Source organism: Chlamydotis macqueenii, chromosome 7 (assembly GCF_036417535.1).
Source record: "Chlamydotis macqueenii isolate bChlMac1 chromosome 7, bChlMac1.mat, whole genome shotgun sequence".
NCBI classification, from domain to species: Eukaryota; Metazoa; Chordata; class Aves; order Otidiformes; family Otididae; genus Chlamydotis; species Chlamydotis macqueenii.
Window position 1 is genome coordinate 23,537,471 of NC_141562.1, and position 14,707 is coordinate 23,552,177.

Below are 14,707 nucleotides of genomic sequence, written 5' to 3' on the forward strand. Positions count from 1 at the left end.
ATCCATCTGCAGCCACGTGTCAACAGATAGCTGAGGTTAGAAATTATCAATCTCTAGCAGTGATAGCCAATTCCTAGAGAAAAAAAAAATTGATCCTATAAAAAAATGTGATAATACTATAGTAGTGACATTGAACTGGTGTTAGAAGTTAGGGGAAGGGCAGACCCTTAAGCCAAAGTTTTAGTCCTAGAACCTTGGCCAAATTCTAGTTTAAATATATGCTGTCTGTCTACCCTGACTGTCTTACTTTGAGGATGGTGTAGGATAAAGAAAATAAATCATGAAATGTCCATGGTGCAAAGGAGCAATTCTAAGTCTGGCATTATAAAAATCTGAGACACCCAAAATGAACGTTAAGTTAATCTTGCATGCCTCCAATACTCAGTTCTTTAACATTAGAAAGTAGGGGGTTTTGGCTGAGGCAGATGCTCAATTTTTTCCCTGCTCTTCATTTTCTGTGTTCAGTCATTTCTGAGTGTAAGGAAATAACATCTGTTCAGCTTGAAATTCTTGCTATTTGATTTTAAGTAAAGTAGCCAGTCCCCTTTTATCCCTTTTTTTTTTTTTCCTTTCCCAAGCATGGTGAATGTTTGTTGGTTTTGGTTGGGTTTTTTTTGTGGAAGACAGCCTGGATGCCCTAAACATCACCCTACCATTTTAATTCTTAAATTGAAACCTTTTTAAAAAAAAACTTTTTTATATATCATCTCAGTGTATATGCTATCTTTCCCCTTTGTCAGAAAGATTAATGTGAGAGCAGACTGTTAGCATAGCAAGACACAAGACACAGGATTGTATTAGCTATTTTCTCTCTAGAAAGGACCCCTATTCCTTTATTGTAGGTTTTCTTTGAATTTATTGACAGTAAGAGCAGGATCCCACTAAAGGGAAAAAATATCTCTTTGCAAAGCTAACAAAGGAACAACTCCATATAACAGAAGTGTCACAGATGAGTGATCATAGTTTTCATTGCTTATGCCTTCAGAGTAAAAAGTAGAAATGGATCCAGTCATGTAGTGTGATTCTTGGATACTACAATCGCAGTAGTTGAAAGTAGTTGCATAAATGGACAGACAGGAAAATGGTAAAAGCACTTTAGCATTTAAGGATGTATACTGTTTGAAATCTTCCCTGAAGAAGCATAGGGTCACTATTTTTTACACTTAGGTAAGATGACAGAATAAACTCCATTTGGGACAATGCTAACTGAATCTTGTGGGCCGCTGCTTTTCATTTAAAAAACATCAAAATTAAGGTATGTCACTCAGTAAAATAACAGTACATGTAGCCGAGGGATTTTGCTGGATAATTCTTAGGAGAAATGAGGAAATGACACAAAGGTGAAAATGAGCCACATGCTCATGACTTTGTGTAAAGGACTACTTGAAGTGCGAATTCAGACACTGCTTTGTGAGAGCTCTTTAGATAAAATGGTAGATGAAGGTGAGTAGTAAGGAACAGAAAGCAGTTGCCTGCTTGTGTTTTGTTGTGCTAAGAAAAGTGGAAGATAAACACTCTCTGTAAGTAAGAAAGAAGATTGCATCACACACCAAGTTCCATCATCTATGTTTTTCCTTAATTGGAAGAAACCTTGAGAACACTGTAATTTTATGTAGCTGTTTAGGTCAGCTGTAGTCGAGCTGATCCCACCTTTAGCAAGAACCAACTCTTTTCCTGCTAAAATAATAAAGAATGGGAAAAAAACAAGTTTGTCATGCTTTGAAGCATTCCATCTCTGATCTGAGTAATTGTCCCAAGGAATCTCTAGAGAACTTCAGTTTTCTAATCTTTTTTTTTTTTTTTTACAGCACCAGGAGCACTTTAGTTTCTTGGGGAAGCAGTTACTAAATCTTCACAGTGCACTCTAACTCACTTTTGAAAGACTTGCACCTGTTTCCATTGAAATGTCAGAGAAGCCAGTGTAGGTAGTGGATGAGGAAAGCACTGAATGAGCCTTTTTGTATCTGACTTGTTACAGAACTGCTCAGTAACAAGAACTGTAATTGTCAAAAAAACCCTTAGATGTGTTGAACCTAGGAAGAGATTAATTCTTCCAGAATGGGATGTTTGGTTTTTATGTTGTTTTATAAACTTATATCTAAGTTTATATCTATAATTATCTATAAACTTAGATAATTTTGAAGGTATAATATAGTCTTTTATCTAGGCTGGCTTAAAAGTATGAGAGTCTGTAATCTACAGCATAGGTGATACGCAAGATAATGATGTGTGTCTACTAAAGTGTTGTTTCCTGTACCATTTTGACTCTTACTGCATGTGTGGATACTTACAACTTATTAGCGTTTAACATCTATTTCTCTTACTGACCTCTACTTTAAGACCCTTTTTCCTGTTCCCATACAGTTCTTACTGCAGTGTGTTGATTGTGTTCATATTGTGTGTATTTCCAGAATACAGATATTGTGTGTTTGGGTTAGATTTTTTTTTTGTTTAACAGTAGTAGAGCCGTCTGAGACCTTATTCAGTTCCTTAAAAATAAGTTGTGAACACTTCTGTCATAGATCATAGGCTCATACAAAAATTCAGATTGAAAGAGACCTCGGGAGGTTATCTTGGTCCAGCTTTCTGCTCAAAACAGAGTCGGTGTTGAAGGTTACTCAGGGTTTTCCCAGTCTGGTCTTCAAAATGTCTGAGAGCAGAGACTGTGCCACCTCTTGAGACAACTTGTTCCAATGCCTGACTGTCCTCATAGTAAAAAGGCTTTTGCTTACATGTAGCCAGAATCTCTCAGCTTACCTCTGTTGTCTTGTGTCCTCCCACTATACAACACTTTGAAGAGCCTGGCTCCACTATTGTGATGACCTCCTTGTAGACAAGCTCCTTTGATGTTAATAATAGCATTATAGATGTTTAAGTACTCTGCATCAGTTAGAAGATTGGCTTCCTTTTCTTTGTGATTCTGATAAAGATAAAAGATATTTGAGGCAGTTCATCCTATGTGTCTAATCTTGTCTTTCATATATGTGGGTGCTTGAAGAAAAAGCTTAGGGAGACCTGGTCAGTGTTTATAAATATCTGATTGTAGAGTGCACACAAGATGGACCCACGGTCTTCTCAGTGGTGCCCAGTGGCAGAATGAGACAATGGACATAAGCTGAAACACATGAATTCCATCTGAACATAATAAAACAGCTTTTTACTGTGAGGGAGGTCTGGAGTGGGAGGGTTTGGGTTTGTGAGTTTTTTTTTTATTATTTGGAAACAATCTCAAATAATCTCATATAGATAAGTTTTACATGAGGATAAAGAGATGAGATGCAGGTTAATGGAAGCCAACTGAACAATAGGTAAGTGACTGTTGGAAGAAAACAGGTTTTTTTTAACCGTACGTTCTTAATTAGTTGCCTTTTAGTCAGAAGCATATATCTGTTGAAATGAGAATAAAAGATCTTGATGTTCTCGTTTCCTTCTGTGAATGCACTAGGTCTAATTACTTCAGTGACACTGAGCACTTCAGTAAAACTTGTAGGCTATGTCTCGAATCAGTTCCTATTGTTAGGAAAAAAGGTAAAGTATTCTGAGTCCAGCCCTAACCACCAAAAGTTATTGTTGTTTTTTGACTACAGACTCTGATTTTATAAAGCAAGTAAGGCAAGTAGAAGTTTATTCTGGTGGGTGTACAAACCAAACCAGACTTTCCTTTTTTTTTAAGATAACTATTAAATTTCAGCCTGAAGTAAATTTTCCACAGAATAAAGTAATTTGAAAATGCACTCAGTTTTTAGAAATATTTTAAGATTTATGGCTTGTAACTTAAGATATTCAGCATTACAGATTAATTACTAAATTGCAAAAATAGTATATATTGAGGGATTGCCAAACATTTCTAAGGTGGTACTTAAGTCTTTTATTTCTAGGCAAGCATGTATCCTCAAGTATCAACATTCAGTGCTAATGGAATTCTGTGCTACTATGACACAGCACTAATGCACTAATTCATCTAGAAGGAACATTTCTGGAAGATGGTATGACTGGAGCCAGTGCTCTTGTTGCTCATAGATCATCCTTCCATGCTGCCTTGATCAGCTAGAACTCAAGGTTTGAGATTAAGGTCTTGGGCAAAATTCTGTCATTACTACAAGACCCAAAATTCACCATTGCCACAAATCCTAATTATTTTATCAACCTAAGGAACTTATTCAAAAGCTTAGGAAGAAAAAGTCCTGTGATACAGCAGAGGTAATAGAGAACTCAAGATTGGAAGGGACCTTTAACGGCCATCTAGTCCAGCCCCCCCTGCAATAAACAGAGACATCTTCAACTAGATCAGGTTGCTCAGAGCTCTGTCCAATCTGACCTCCAGGAATGGAGCATTTACCACCTCTCTGGGCAACCTGTTCCAGTGTTTCACCACCCTCATCATAAAAAAAAGGTCTTCCTAATACCTAGTCTGAATCTACCCTCTTTTAGTTTAAAACCATTACCCCTTGTCCTATCACAATAGGTCCTACTAAAATGAAGGAGTGCTTTTCAGAGTGGGAAACACAGTGATGTTGCAAGAGAGACTAATAGTTGTGTGAGACACAGACAACACTAGGAAGTCTTGGCAGCAACCACAATAGACTGAGATTTCTGGGCCCGAGGTAGGATTCAGAAAAATAATCAACTTTTTGCTGCTTTAATGAAATAATACTGGTATCTTAAATCCATCAGTACCTCAGAGGTGAAGTGAAGACTGTCTAGTTATGATTATTTCTATATATCTCAAAGCTCATTTGGGAAAGTAAACTCAGAGAGTTATATCTCATACTAGAATTATTTGGAGCTGATGATGCCAAGGGCCACATTTAGATAATGCTGATCCATTAGAACTCAGAATGCTGAAGCCAGCAAGTCAGAGGTAAATGTCTCCATCATATGATTACACAAACATGCCTCTTTTTGCCCTGTAACTTTTGCACCTAATAAAGCTAAAATTAGGAGTCTAGGCTCTCCAAAGTCAGTGGCGGCTTCAGAGACTGATTCAACTGTCTGAAATAGGAACACTATCTGCATTGATTGCACAAGGATCCTCATTTCATGCAAACTTAAATACCTAAAAAACAACTCTTCAATGAAATTATGTATCTAGGGAGAAGGGAGCATTCCTTCTCTCCCCATCCATACCTGTATCCTCCTTACAAAGCAGCTTTCTGGCCTCCTAGAACCTGGCAAGGGAAGCAATTTTCAATAGATTGTGCTTCTAGGTTTTCGTTTGGTTTGGGTTTTTTTAATGCACTTTTTTTCCCCTCACAGACTTAGTTGAAGACAGGTCAAATACTCCTGCCTCCTGCCTCTTGTCCTAGTAGATAGAACTTTTGAATGTGAGACTGAAAATTTTTCAACCCTGTGCCACCCAAAGAGATGATCTTAGCTGTTATCATTGAACAAATCTAAAATGTTTTCACTGATCAAAATTGAAAGAGAATCAGTGTGAATACTTTTTTTTTCTTTTTTTTTTTCCTTTTTCTTTCTTTTTTTTAACCTGCAACCATTCCATATTATTGTCTGGCTAATTGATGTACATAGAAAATACATTGCGTGTCAGTAGTGACATGTCCTAAGGCAAAGCTCAGTGGAAGAAATACTCCTTGAGACCAGACTTTTTCTGCCTAGAGATCAGTTCCCCACCTGTGAAGTAGTCCTAGGGAAATTAAGCAAATTAATATAATTGCAGAGACAGCAAAGAGAAAAACTTACACTGAGATTTTCCTATCATAGCATGTCTGCCATGTAAGTTTTCACACAAAGACTGTCAAGCTTCTACTTTTACATTAGGAAATAAGGTCTCCAGTAGATTGGATAGCAAGGTTTTATGAGAAGTTTACTTGAGGGAATACTGAAAACTAGAAACAAAAACTTCCTTTCAGAAGCTAAACTTCTGATCCTTGATTATTCGGCTAGGAAAGTGACAGTTAATCCACTGGTACTATTAAGAATTATATCTCTGTTCTGGGTTTCATTTTCTCCTTGGGTAACAAAACCCAAAGAGTTCAGTATGCTTGTCACATATCCCTCCCCTGCCAAAGTAGTACTGTTAAGACAGCTCCCATGGGAGTAGACTGTTTTGCCAAATCTTTTACATAGATTCAAAACCTCTCGGTAGCTATAGTATTATTTAGATTTTTAATGTGGGTGGCTTTTTTGAGATTAACTCCTGTGTATGTTTAGCACCCAAGGATATCTGAGTGGATGTCACATTGTCTTGACTGGGAGAAAATGACATCTTGCAATTTTTTTATTTTTTTCCAGTTGTGCATACAGTTAAGCCAACTGCTTAGAGAAACTATCTCTATAATAATACTCTTCAGTTTTACTGGATCTTCTGAAAATAAGGTATTATATGTTTCAACAGCCTAGATTATATTTCAGGTATGTAACTTATGGTTTGAAGGGTCTAACTTCTGTGATTTAGTCACTTAAAGAGGCATCAGAATCTGTATCTTAGTGGAGTGATTTGATAAAGATATTTTTGCAAAAAAAAAAAAGTATGTACAATCTTTGTATAAAAACAAATCTGGCTCAGAAGCAGTTCTGGTGCTGTCAAGTTTCTTCTTTCAGCCGTTAAAGAGATAGTCATGCTCTGAGATAGAAGATTGCCTTTGGATTTTAGAAAGATATTTTTAAGGGAAAGTGAATTTTTATTCTTGTTCTCTTTTTATTTACCTGTGGTGACTCTGTGTTAGGTAAGGTGTTTTCCTGTATTGATAAGCTTTGCTGAGAAATCACCTACGATCATTTTGCTTAGTACATTATAAAGCTTTGGTATCCCAGGCATTAAATGTAAATGTAAATTAGGTTTATTCAGGCTTTTTTGTTTTAATGCATTTCCCAGAAAACTAACTGCAAATGCAGATCAATGTACTCAGGTTTACAGACAGGTATATATAGAGGTAAATGCTCTTGAGGAAATGTCTCTAACCTGAACTTGAGATTTTGGGTTTCTAAAACATTTTTTTAAATGTGATTATTCTAATGGTTTCTTCAAAGAGAAAAGGAAAAGGCACTCTCTCATCTCCCAAAGACACTGTCATAGAAGAACTGTTCACATCTTTCTTTCAATTTTCTTTTGTAAAAATATTTTTAGAAACAAGAGCAAAAAATTCCTGAGTTGAAAAATCATTAATTTGCAGTTTTCCCTCTCTCTTACCATCCTGATTAATTATTATTATACTCACAACTCTCTTTTAAAGCATGCTTTAATTCTATTTCATTTGTCACTTCAAAAATAACACATTTAAACTCCCTCCAGATGTCACAATTTCTTTTTTAAATTTTAGAATTTGTTTTCAGGAAAACTGAAGCAAAATATACATATACAATAATATTACAGATATATACTTCTTCCTATTGACACTGTAAAATTTTACAAGATCGACTTCTGTTTCAAATAGATTGTAAAAAAGTTTTTAGATTTTATATTGACTTGTTTTTAGTTTGCCTCTCATTTCCTCAGATTATCCTTTTGGGAGACTGGATACGGCTTCAGGCAACACCTTTTTAGCAATTCCTAATTGGTAACACAGCAATGAAACTGAAAATGAGAGACCTTAAATGAGAGAGAGAGACCTTAAAATGAGGAAGGACAGTGTAGGGCACAGGTATGAAGTATAGCATACAGTATTACAGAGCACCTGCTAGTTGCTGATGTTTATATTCTTGAGCAGTTGGTGGTACTTAAAACTGAGATGACACATTGAGATTCGTCAGCTTGGTAACAGTGAGTCCCACGGTCTATGCTGTGGGCTGATAGAGACACTAGTAAAGTCTAGTCAGGAGTGAAGTGCTATGGCTCTAATAGTGAGGGACAGTGATCCCTACCAGTTCTACAAGTAAATAAATATATGAATTTCCTGTATGCACCTTTTAATAGCCTAAATGTAATGTAGTTAGGCTCTTTTTCATTCTGATGAATGTAAATAAAAAATTATTTTATGTTTTTGAAATTTTGCATTTTTCTTCCTTAATCTATTCTTCAGGAAAATGAGCTACATTAAAGGACTTACAAGTACATCAGAGTATTCCAAGCTCCTTCACTTAGCAGTCTATTTTGAAACATGATACATACACAAAGGCAACAGCTTATAACTTCAGGCAAGTAACTAATTTTGGATGGAAACTTTACTGCTAAAGTGATTTAATAATATTAGTGGTGGTGAAGAACAGTGCTTGTTGTTTCAATAAACAAGGCTACCATCTAGATACTCTGCAATATTTTTTTATTTATATATGCACCTTCACTCACCAACTTGAAAATTAAAATATAGTTGATGAATATATCACTTTTACCACAGACTGAAGTATTGTGCAATAGCTCAGTGCAGGGCTAATTGGAAGATTACATATTTTAGACATTAAATTATACAAAGCACACTTTAATTGCACATTCTTCAATCCCGATCTTCAAGTTTGGGGGTTCTTTTAGTTTCCCCCCCATCCATGGTAACCTGTACAGATACTGCTGTGGCACAACAGAGCTCTTAAAATAGTTATTACAAATTCTATAAAGTAACATGAGTCAATATTTTTAATAGCATCCTAACTCACACCTGGAACTCATTTGTAATTTTGAAGCCCTGAAAATGTGCCACAGAACAGATTATATGTTATAGTGATTATTACTGGACAATATTGTACATTGTTAGAGTTATAGATTACTGTACTTTTATTTAATCACATGTAAAGGTTTTTCAGCTGTTCTGAGAAACTTCTAATGCTTTTACCACTTCTCATAACTTTGATCTCTGATTAAAATTAAATAATACTAAGTTGTTTTCTGAAATTCTTGCTACTTTATAATTGTTTCTAAGAGCATCAAAGGCTAGAATGAAATTGATATTCTTACAACTTAATTAAAATGTTGTTTTACTGCAGAATACTAAGCATAACCTTCATGATCAGACTGTGCATATGAAACAACTCATTACTAAACTGCAGAAAAGAGTCTGCACACATTTAAATACAAATAAATGGTTCAAGCCAGACTTAACTTCACACCTGAATTTACAACTTCCTTCCTTAAGCTTATCTGTTTGCTCAAGTGTCTTTTGACATTTGATGACTTTTCCATGCTATATTCACAGATGTGTTGGTTTTAATGGGAAATATTCATAGTATCCGTGGATACATATACTTCATCTTATCCTGCGCTGAGGTCAAATCAACTAAATCCACGTGTTCGAACGTAGGCCACAGAAGTGATTCAGCTTTTATATATGTTATAAAGTTGTAAATACAGTTTGCTTCCCCAAGGGAGGAGACTTCCTGGACGTGCACTAATGAGTTCACACACGTGTAGTAACTCTAATGTAAGATGCATTGAAACTGTTGCTTGTGTACTTTGCAGCTTAATGTGAGCACACATGGCAACTTCATGTACATCTGCTAATATTGTAATGATTGTAGCTCTTACATTAGATCTTAGAGGGCTGTTTTGTTTATAAACGCTCTCTTATTCTGGTAGGAGATGTCAGTTTTCAGTAAGCCCGGATGTAGACTGGAAGTGTAATTTCATACTCTCTCCGGAGATGACTCTGTCTGAGACCTATACAAAACCAACTCTTGAATGACTGAAAGTGAGGAATTTTATAGTTTTTAAAAAATACGTTTGCTTTTATGCACATTATTAATACTTCTTGATTTTTCCCTAGCAGTATTTTTTTAATTTTTTTTTTTTTAAATGCTCTGGAAATGTTCCATAGGTAAACAGATAACAACAATGCCATGTCTTCAGGGCAGGTACAGAACAAGATAAGACTTAGAACCAAACTGTGTTTGATTAATTCTATGTTATATAATAACTTCCAGTTTAATAATTTTTTCCATTTAATTATATTCAGTTCCTGAATATTTGAGAACATCTATAGTGACCATTTTGCAGTGTCCAAGTTAGCCCATGTTGAGCATCTGGCACTTTTTATGAATAAAATGTTTGATACATTAGTTTTTGGATTGAATCTTACGTGGATTAGATGATATAAACTTCTTAAAGCTTCCTGTTCTACTTCTTTCAGGGAAAATTTAGGAAAAGAGAAGGTGATGCTTTGATATCTGTTTCCTTTTTTCTTTCTTTTTTTTTTTTTTCTTACTATATTCCTGCAACCATCTGTTCTTTTAAATTTAGTTTTATGACAGAAAGTTCTTACTCAGGGTGAAACTAGCTTTATGCAAAACACTGTATGCTTGTTACATCCTCATGAAAAGGTGTTGGATTTTTGAACAGGGATAACATTCCTGTGCGCAACAGTATCAAACACAAAAAAAAAAAGAAAGGTAAATTTAACTGGTGGCTTTCCTGTGACCTTTTTATTGACAGATTTTTTTAAAAAACATAGGTAGTAATATACTGATATTTAATAAGTGAAAGTTGTTGCAAGGAGCTCAAAGGCTTTTTGTTCTTTGTTACTCTTTTTTTTTTGTTTACTTTTTGTTACTTTGTTACTTTTTGGTCTCTGATACAGGATTTCATGTGTGAGGCTAGTTTGACAGCACTGTTTGCTGTAACACTTCCTATCTCACTTTTGTCTGTGATGTAGTTTATGTGCATCTTTAGACATTTCAGAAGGATGCAGACAGAATACTTTGTTTTATGGAAATTAGCTTCTCCATTTTTTATTTTTATATCATTTTATGTTTACCTGTTTCAACATGTATTTCACAGAGGACAACAGTTACAATCAACAAAGTAGGCTAATTTAAGAAGCAATCACTGGAAGCCAAAAATGTGGCATAAAGTTAGCTAAATACTTATTGGAGAGCAAATGGCATAGTTCTAATTTTTCATAATATTTGATCTCAATTAATCATGCTTTACTTCAGGAACTAATTAACTGACCATATGTGATGTGATGTTCTTCATGTCCTATATGTACCAACTTTAAAACCAAACAGAAATCACATTATACTAGAAACTCTTGTAATACAATTGTTAGTCAAATTTTACCTTATTACAAATGCTCATTAAAAATACAAACAAAAATACTACAAGTTGGTAAGGGCTTAGCAGCAGTCTTGCTACCGTTCAAACAGAGCAGACAGTGCTTTAAACACAAGGGGGCTGAAGCTGATACTACCTTGGCTTTGTTGTGCAGGTTGCTACTTCCCTCTCATATGTCCTGGCAGAGGGATTCACTGACTGTCCATTAAATGCACAGAAACAATAGGTTTTCTTCAGCTTGATCTCCTGATAATTGCTGTGGAATCCCAAGATTACAAGAGGAGGAAATGCTTAATGGGAGAAGGGGAGATGAATTAAACATATTTTAAAGGGACCATGGCCTTTTCTCTTCTCATCTGGCCAGATAAAATTCTCCTGATTTCTGAGAGCTGGGCTACAGGGTAAGGAAAGTCCCAGAGATTTCATTAAGTTGTTGCTTTTACTGTGTTAGTCAGTGGGTTTAATAAGAGTCTGATTTGAACAGAGAGAAAGGAATTTCATGGGGAGAAATATCAGGCTTCTAACACTAATTTATATCAGGTTCTGAAAAGTATTCCTCTTGAAGCCTCTTAAAGGACCATTTAACTTCTGACAGTTTATTTTAATTTTATTTCTCGAATCTTAAAAGACATTTTCTGGATTTTCTCTTCACCTACCCCAATATTTATTTATCTGCCCATGTTCTCCTTTGAGGTGGCAAATATTTGGGGAAAAGGAATAGCAAGGCAACTTGTCTGCGGATGTTTCAAGTCATTTTACTTGCAGGCAGGTGAAAACTTGAAGATTTACTCTCAGCATGGGTGATTATTGGCAGCATGCTGCAAGTATACGACAGCAGAAAATATTTCATTATAGGAGCAGCCAAAATCTCAGTCAAGAGGTGTATTTCAAAGAATAAATAACAATGAAGTGACAAGGTATTAAAAAAAAAAATTACAATGGAAAGGTGAAATTAAATTATCATAACCAGACAGAGGGAGCTCTTTTTCAGTACAACTTCATCAAATTGAAATCTAAAGGCTTTCTAACTCTTTGGAAGACTTTAATTAGAAAGTTTTGGTGGATTTTTTTAATGTTTTTTTTCGCTGTGTCTGGATTTTGATTCTTTATTTAACTCTACTGTGTGTTCTCTCCAGACAGCTTAGTAGCTCAGCCTCATTTACTAGTAAATGAAATCTTATGTATTTTTTTCCTGAAGTCTTTTTGTTATGTTATCTGTCCAGTGGATGTTTAGTTTGTCACTAATGTAAAAAAATATATTTAGGCTTCAAAATATAATATATAATATAATATATATTGTAATATATATGATTTTTAAAGTATTACTTTCTTCAAAAGCAAGTTTACATTAAAACTATCAGATATTTTTCCCATAGCAGAAGTATATAACAGAATTTATGCTGAGGAGGGTAGACTGTTAATAGCATTAGACATTGTCTGGGTGGGAGAGCTACCTCACCACCTACACCGTCCAAACTAAAATCAAAATTGCTTGTAGTGGGAAGGGGTACACCACAGCTACTTCTTAAAAACAATCTCCTGTGGTGGACTGTCGTCTTCTCTATCTGTATTAACTTGTCACCCAGTAACACTCTCCTGTTGGAACATGGCCCTTTGTTGCCAATAGCAGCTGTGGGTCCTTTTATTACCTTACTAAGGAAAACAAGGCAATTGAGTAGTTAGTAGTAACTTACTGTTTCAAGTACAATCTTTGTTACCACAAGTGTGGGAAAGTCCTCCACTTTTCAGATTTTTAAAGTACCAGACTTTCCAGGCTTTTTAGTCTCAGTTGCCTTTACAAGCAGCATCTTCTATTGCATTTTTATCCTTAGGATATTTTACAGATTATATTTTATTGTATATTTCTTGTCCAAAATTGCAAAAAGTACATATTTTTACAATTATGTCAAATGTCCACTTTTAGAGGAGAAGATGAATATAAGGCATACGTGGACAAGAAGTTAAGTTGCGACCACAAACTAGATATAAACATTTATTATATTTTATTTAAAGAATTTGGGCATGGCTTGTTAATGATCAAAGACATACCTGGACGTGATACTGTTCCTTGTGGAACGAGTAAGAGGTCTTTCAGTCTGGTAGTTCTACTAATGCCTTTGCCATCTGAAGATTTCTCTCAAAAAAAAAAGATCATTTTTTACTGATGTATTCTATTTTGTTACCTCCTTAGATTAAACAGCCTGTTCTTATTTAGTAGTAAGATTTGGTTCCCACCCACTCCAGGCTTGTCCTCCCTGCACTCATGGGGCTTATCAAAATACTGACATCTCAACTGTCGGAAGAAAACAATTTTTTTTTTTTTTAATTTACTGTATTATAATGTGTCTTGGAATTCAAGCCTGGGACCACTGAGTGGGGCTGTACAAATGCCAAAGACAAGAGTTTATAATCCAAGCACGAACTGAGAGACAATAGATGGATACAAACCAAGAAGGAGGAGCAGTATGAGGAAATAATGAGACGTTAGAAGGTAGTCATTAAGCAAAGGAGCAACTGGCTTTTGAAGAAAGCCAGAAGAAAGCAAAGAATTTAAAACAGAGCAATGAAGTATCTTTGCTGATCCTTTCTAGGATGTTTTGTGTGCAGAAGGGCACCATAGGAGAAAACTCAGCAATCCTCCTGCAAGTAAAGGAATGAACAGAAACAAGTTATAGCTGGATGATGATAAATGAAAGATGGCAACGATTTAGTCTATATTAAATTGTTGCCATTTTTCTGGAAAGAACTGATGCCTTTGCAAATAAAATCCTGCTGTTTTTTATGTTGTTAGTAGAGAATTAATTGTACATTGTAGATTATGAAGCACTGAAGAAAATAAGAAAAAGCAGAAGACAATGCAGATTTTTGGCCTTAAAATCCTTTTAACTTTTCTTCTTTTAAATAATTTTTTTTTTTGTGGAACATTGGAGTTAAAGCATCCATCCTACATACAGTATGTTGTAGTTTATCAGCAAAGTTTTATGTTAATCTGGCATAGTATTTTCTGTTATCCTTAAACTGCAGTAACTGCAGGATCCAAATTATTTAAAGATCGAAGCCTTCTGAGAATACATCTCATTCTTTCCTTTAGTCTGTCAGGTTGTTGAAAATTTCACTCTGACTGGCTACTGCCATGCTTAATTAGCAAGCAGATCATAAGAGAAACTGCTTCTTCACCAACTGTGAGCAGCAGGTATTGACAAGAAAGCCATGTAAACTCTACAAATGACTGCTGGTGTGCCTAAAACAGCAGAAAAATATGTTCACTTCAGTGTCCTTGGGGCATTTAGCTTTGTATATTAGACAGCAGCTTTTATTGGAAATGTGAGCACAGGGCTTCTGAACCTGCAAAAATCTATAGATAATGTTCCAGCTGTTTGAAAAAGCCCATACTTGCTTACTGGTAGCGTGTTGTCAATATTTAACTTGGTGGGTTCAAAACTTTTTTTCCAGGGGATACAAAAACGAGATTGTTCATTTTTTGAATTTTCAAAATAATTTTTGATCTATTTTTGGTACCTTTTCTTTCAGGTGTCAGGACTAAAGCCTTAAAGCAGCCATTATCCCATAACAGCAAGACCCTTCTCTCTCCACCACCATGAAAACTTTAATTTGTCTAGTAAAATTATTCTCATAAAGCAGCAAAAAAAAATTTAGAAGCCTTAGTTAATCTGTATTAAATTCTGGAAAGAACTGATGCCTTTGCACATAAAATCCTTCTGTTTCTTATGTTGTTAGTAGAGAATTAATTGTACATCCTAATTACAAGCA